The sequence below is a fragment of the Brassica napus genome, chromosome C5 (genome assembly GCF_020379485.1).
Source record: "Brassica napus cultivar Da-Ae chromosome C5, Da-Ae, whole genome shotgun sequence".
NCBI lineage: Eukaryota > Viridiplantae > Streptophyta > Magnoliopsida > Brassicales > Brassicaceae > Brassica > Brassica napus.
In genome coordinates this window covers 39,685,312-39,691,453 of record NC_063448.1, presented here as the reverse complement: position 1 = coordinate 39,691,453, position 6,142 = coordinate 39,685,312, and positions in this window count along the sequence as shown.

Sequence of the window (6,142 nt, the reverse complement as noted above, 5' to 3'; positions counted from 1 at the left end):
TGATGTAGCACGCTTTTGGTTGTAACAAACTTATGTAATTTGCTTGCAGCAGACTTAAGTATTAGTCTTCTTTTACAGAAGACTTTTACAGAAGTCTGCTACTCGACTACTATCTAGACATCATCTTTTTATCAGTATATTAGTCTTTTTTAGCTCATATTCGACCAAAAATACAACTTCGAGACAACTCAGAGACTTACGTATTAGTCTTCTTTTTAAAAAGACTACAAAAGAAGTCTGCGGTAAGTAAAAGAAGACTATAAAAGAAGTCTGCGTTCTGTAAAAGAAGACTACAAAAGAAGTCTGCGTTCTGTAACAGAAGACTAACACATTAAGACATAAGACATAAGACAACATCCAAAGCAATAAGACAACTGATAAGTTCCACACATAAGACATAAGACAACATCCAAAGCAATAAGACAACATCCAAAACAACAATACAACTAATAAGTTCCACACAAGACATAAGACAACATCTAAAGCAATAAGACAGACAACACCGGTTTAACCTGGACAGTTAGGACGAGTGTGACCCGGTTGTTTGCACTGGGAGAAACTATAATCCTTGTGCAGTTTTCGCGGTTGGTTTCCCCTCATCCTGGAAATTTCTAGCCAAGACTGCCACCTCGACTTCTTTTGCCTACCCCTTCCACGCTTGACCTCTGGAGGAAGACATTTACGTGCCTTATCAGCTCCTTCTTCATTAGCAGGTGTTGTGTCATCAGTGTTGGGAGCTTCTTCTTCATTGGCAGGTGATGTGTCATCAATGTTGGGAGCTTCCAAAACGTCACTTTTGGGATATATATTTGCCGCGTATGCTGCATAAAGATAATTCTTTGAATAGGATGGGCATACAAGCGTAGTGACATGAATATTTGCATCCTTTGCAGCTGCAATGGCATGTGAACAAGGTATCTTCTCAATATCAAACACACCACATTGACACCTCCGAAGTTCCAAGTCAACAACACAATCTCGATGTCCTCCTCTCACAACAAATCGCCAACCATCAATACGCTCCACATTCATCATATTTGCATACTCTTCACGCAGAGATGGAAGCACTAATATGGGCAATGGATGTATGAAGAACTTACGGCAGTTTCAGGTCACGTTTGCAACGGATTGTTCTCAATTGGTGAAGATGGTTTCGGAACCAGGTGAATGGCCAGCTTTTGCAAGTTATTTGGAAGATTTGAAAACCCTGAAAGCAAGTTTCCTCCGATCAGAGATTATCTATGTACCAAGAACGCAAAATACCAAGGCGGATAGCCTCGCACGCAGTGCCAGGACACAACCGTCTTTCGTTGTTCACATGGATGCAGATCTCCCGATGTGGTTTACAGAGTCAGTATGAGTCTGTAAAAGTCGATGACAAAAAAAATAAAATAAATCATAGCTAAAATTTATTAATATTAATTAACTTTATATACATGCCAATTCTTTGAAAAGAATCTTCTAAAATATGTTAAAACATAGAAATATCCTATCTATCGAAATAGAATATATATATGTAATTTATATCCATATTGATATAAAATAAGATCAACCTGAGATTTAAATATATAATTTTTTATATTTCTTAAGTAGTTGTATAAAGTATAAATAATCGTCTAAATTTGTTATATACTATACAAGTTTTTGTTGAAAAAAAAAATTAAAACAGTGAATGGTTTCAATTTTTGTTCTTTCTACCTAGCAATTCATTCTTTGGATTTCGTTATATTAACAAAAGTTTAATTTAAAATGATAACTGCAAGTAATAATATTCAACTTTATGTGAGATACATATTGTTATGAATTTGAAATTGTTTCTTTCAGTCAAAAGAAATTAATAAATTTATCTACTCATAAATATTTAAAATTGTAAATGTAGTTGTTAACAATTAAAAAAAAATACATGATGAGTTTTTGTAAATCGATAATCAGATTCACAGATAAAAATATAGGCTCTATATAATAATACATAAACTAAAATTATCTTATATAAGTTTTATTTAATATGTCTAATAAGTTAGTTAAATAAGCCATTGAGATTATCCACATAAAATTTAAAACCACCAGTAAAATAATGACAAATCATTACAAAATTTAACAATTTTCTAAAATGTCAAAATTTCCAAAAAAATAGTTACATCAAAATAATAGAATTCCATAAAAATTAAAGTAATCTAAAAACTCATTAAAATACTAAACTTAATATATGTACTAATTTTGAAATTTAACTTATAAATAATATTTTTTAAGAGAATAAAATTTTTAAAATCAAAGCTATGAAAATTTAAACACTTATATTTTAAAATTTGAAGCTACATAGCACATAATATTTAATATCTACACAAAGAATTCAAAAATATCAAGATTTCCAAAACAATATTTTGAAAACAAATTAATATCAAATATTGTAAAGAAACATAGGAAAAGTTATTTTACAAGATCTTTTTAAATATTAAGGTCATTAAAATAATGAAAATTCTTTCAAATAGCCCTTTTTAAGTTTGTGTCACAAAATAGCCCTCAAGAAAGAAAATGACCAAAATAGCCTTTTTTATTTTGAAAATTTTAATGTTTTTTTTTTACTTTTTAAAATTTGAAATCCTATCCCCAAAACCTCACCCCTTAACTCTTAACCCTAAGTCTAGATTAGTTAACCCTAGGGTAAAAATACATTTTTACCGTTAAATAAAACTTATTTTGGTCATTTTCTTCATTGAGAGCTATTTTTGTGACAAAAACTGATAAATGGCTATCCTAGGGAATTTCTCTTAAAATAAAGCAAACCAAATGATAACTTCTTATAAATCTATAACCCGATTCACGGATAAAAACAATGGACTTCATATAATACATAAAACTAAAATAACCTCATACGAGTTTAGTTGCATAAATATATTTAGAGAATAATGTTTATAATAAATAATTTTAAAATAAAATGTCTAAAGACGCACATCAATAAATTAGATAAATTTTATACACAATTTATATAGAATACCAACAAGAGATTAGAGTATGAATGACAATTTTAAAACAATAGGAAGAATGGTCAATATGTATTTATAAGTATGATAATATAATATATAGAGATGCTAATCAATTTATCAAATAAAAAGATAGGTAAAATGTATAATGATTATATGTAACTATTATCATACATATTATCATACACAATATGAATTCAACAGTGTGCTGACAATTTTTAAATTATAAATTTTATCTAGATTAATCAAGCATCATGATAGGTAATTAATGTATGATTACAATGTATGATACAAATAATAAAATGTATAATAAAAATAAAAACACTTGCAGTATATTAAGCAAGCTACATGATAGGGAAAATGTATGATAAAATACTTACGATAGTGTATTACCAGTGTCTATGCATCGAGAAATTTACATAATATTAAAAAGATAAAAATTATAAATTATAAACAAAACAAATACATTTATAAATATAATTTATACATTTGTCAATTCAAAAAATAAATAGCTAAGAAGAAAATACATTTTTACAAAAAATATTTATATAAATTTCTATTTAAGAACTAAAAATTATTATAAAATATAAGCTAAATTATTAATACAGATTCGCGCTACGCGCGAGTACAAAATCTAGTGCATAAGAAAATGTTGGGTGGAAAGATAGTGGATTCGAGATTATATATTAACTGGAATAACCACTTTACAAAATATTAGCTTCACTAAAATAACTTTTATGGCTTTCAATAAATGATTAAATGGTAATATTACCATAAATATAAGAGTAGTACACTTGTAATATATAAAGCAAGTCCATGGAATGTCAATAAAAATTGTTATCCCCTTCTTATTATTTGAGGACTTATTTTTGGGTTCACCCCCTAGGGTGACCAACCAATAGGATTGTGTTATTTCATATTCGATATCTTTTAAAAAAGGAAACAAAATATTGTCAAATTATATTATCTTTTTAAAATTAAAAGATAAAAAGAAATAAATAAAAAAATAGTAGTAATTACAAAACAAAATATTTTTAACGTCGTCAGCAAAACATTAAACCCTAAATCCTAATCCATAAACCCTAAATCCTAAACCCTAAACCCTTGGGTAAACCCTAAACTCTAGGATAAATTTTAAACTCTAGGATAAATCTTAAACTCTAAATAAAAATCACTAAACACTAAAACACTCAAGGGTTTAGGGTTTAGGATTTAGGGTTTAGAGTTTTAGGGTTTAGTATTTTTATTTAGAGTTTAAGATTTATCCAAGGTTTTAGGGTTTACCCAAGGGTTTAGAGTTTACCCAAGGGTTTAGAGTTTACCCAAGGGTTTAGGGTTTACCCAAGGGTTTAGGGTTTAGGATTTAGGATTTAAGGATTAGGATTTAGGGTTTAGTGTTTTGCTGACGACGTTAAAAAGATTTTTTAAATTTTTTTTTCTGTAGCTGCTATTTTTTAAATTTTTTAATTTTAAAAACATAATATAATTTAATAATATTTTGTTTCATTTTTTAAAAGATATCAAAATTGAAATAATGAAATCCTACTTAACCCTAGGGGGCGAACTCAAAAATAACTCTTATTTGAGGGGAACTTTTATCTCATGTGTGATTCACAAGTTTGTCATTACTTATGTGTCATCACTACAATCTACCTCACATCTTTTTTTAAATAGCCCTTTTTGGCCTAGAATAATTACATGTCATGCTATTGTCAAAAACTTTTAGTATATGTTTCATTATATGCATCTTTATTCTAAATATTTATTCTAAGAATCTTACCAAAAACATATAGTCTCGTTGCAAGAACGTATTAAGTAAATTTAGAATATTTAGAATATTGATACTTTTTAACATCCATGTCATGACACTATTGTATGAAATGTAAACCATGTGGATAATCTAATTTATATGCTATGTTAAGTTATATCGATACTTTTTAACATCCATATCAACTCGAAATAACATTAAGTTTTTTAATTTATATTATATAATTTTTCTCAACTTAGTCAGAAAATTGTTTCGGCCTCGTAAGGTCAAGGAGTCAAACCTATGTATGTATTAACATGATCACAATCGATTGTATAAATAGTTTACTAATAATGAAATGCATTTATTTGCACAATAATCATATATAAAGCGTTAATTATAGACAACAATATACACAAATTTGTGTTCACAGAAATATTTTAGGCAAGTCAGAGTCAATATAACATTCGTATGCAAATTATAATAAATTTGTGGTTTATTAGTTTTTCCTTAAATGTAGTTAAATATATTTTATATACTAATAGTTTCCAATGTATGATTGATAAAACATCAGTACTTCCGTATAAACATCAACCTTTGGTCTCATTCATTTCATCCCAAGCATAAACAGATCATTTTATAACAGCTTGATTTGATACATTTCGAACCGTAATTGGTTTAAAGTGGATGGTCTCGATTTCGTGATTATATGACTGATTGAGTTATTCAACAGGATGTCCATATTAAATTAAATGCAATGCATTAACTCAAAAACCAAGATTTTTAATTTCGAAGTCAACATTAATAGTGACAGACTTTTATTTAGTCAATATATAAAACTCAAATCAATTCAAGTTTATAGTCAATATTATAATTTTCGAAATTATTTCCTGTATTTGTTTTCTTGCAGTTAATATTTTCCAAAATTTGATTTAGGAATCGAAAAATAAGGGATTTCGAAGATTGATTCTCAGATTAAATTGAGCCGGTCTAAACCTTAATAATTGTTAGTATATATATTATACTAGATTTCTAGCTACCGTACTACAACCTAGAACAGAAAAAGAAAATGAGTACCATGAATTTTATCTCAAACTTGAAACCAAAAAAGTTTATGTGGAAGATTAAAGTGAAAGTCATAAGACTTTGAAAATAGTACCTGGCTGATGGTGGAGAGATGAAACGATCTTGGTAGATGCAAAAGTAAGTGGTTCTTTGTTTGATTTTATAGGGAGATAAAATCTATGCATCGGTTAAAAAGTATTTGGTTTGACAGTTTGATCCTTTAATGAATCAAAGATGTTCTAAGCTTCTGTTTAACTTTCCCTTGACACATTCTTCCGGTTCATACGGACAACCAACCATAAATCGAAAAGCCCAAACTGTTTGTTTTAATTTTTTAATAATTATTAAT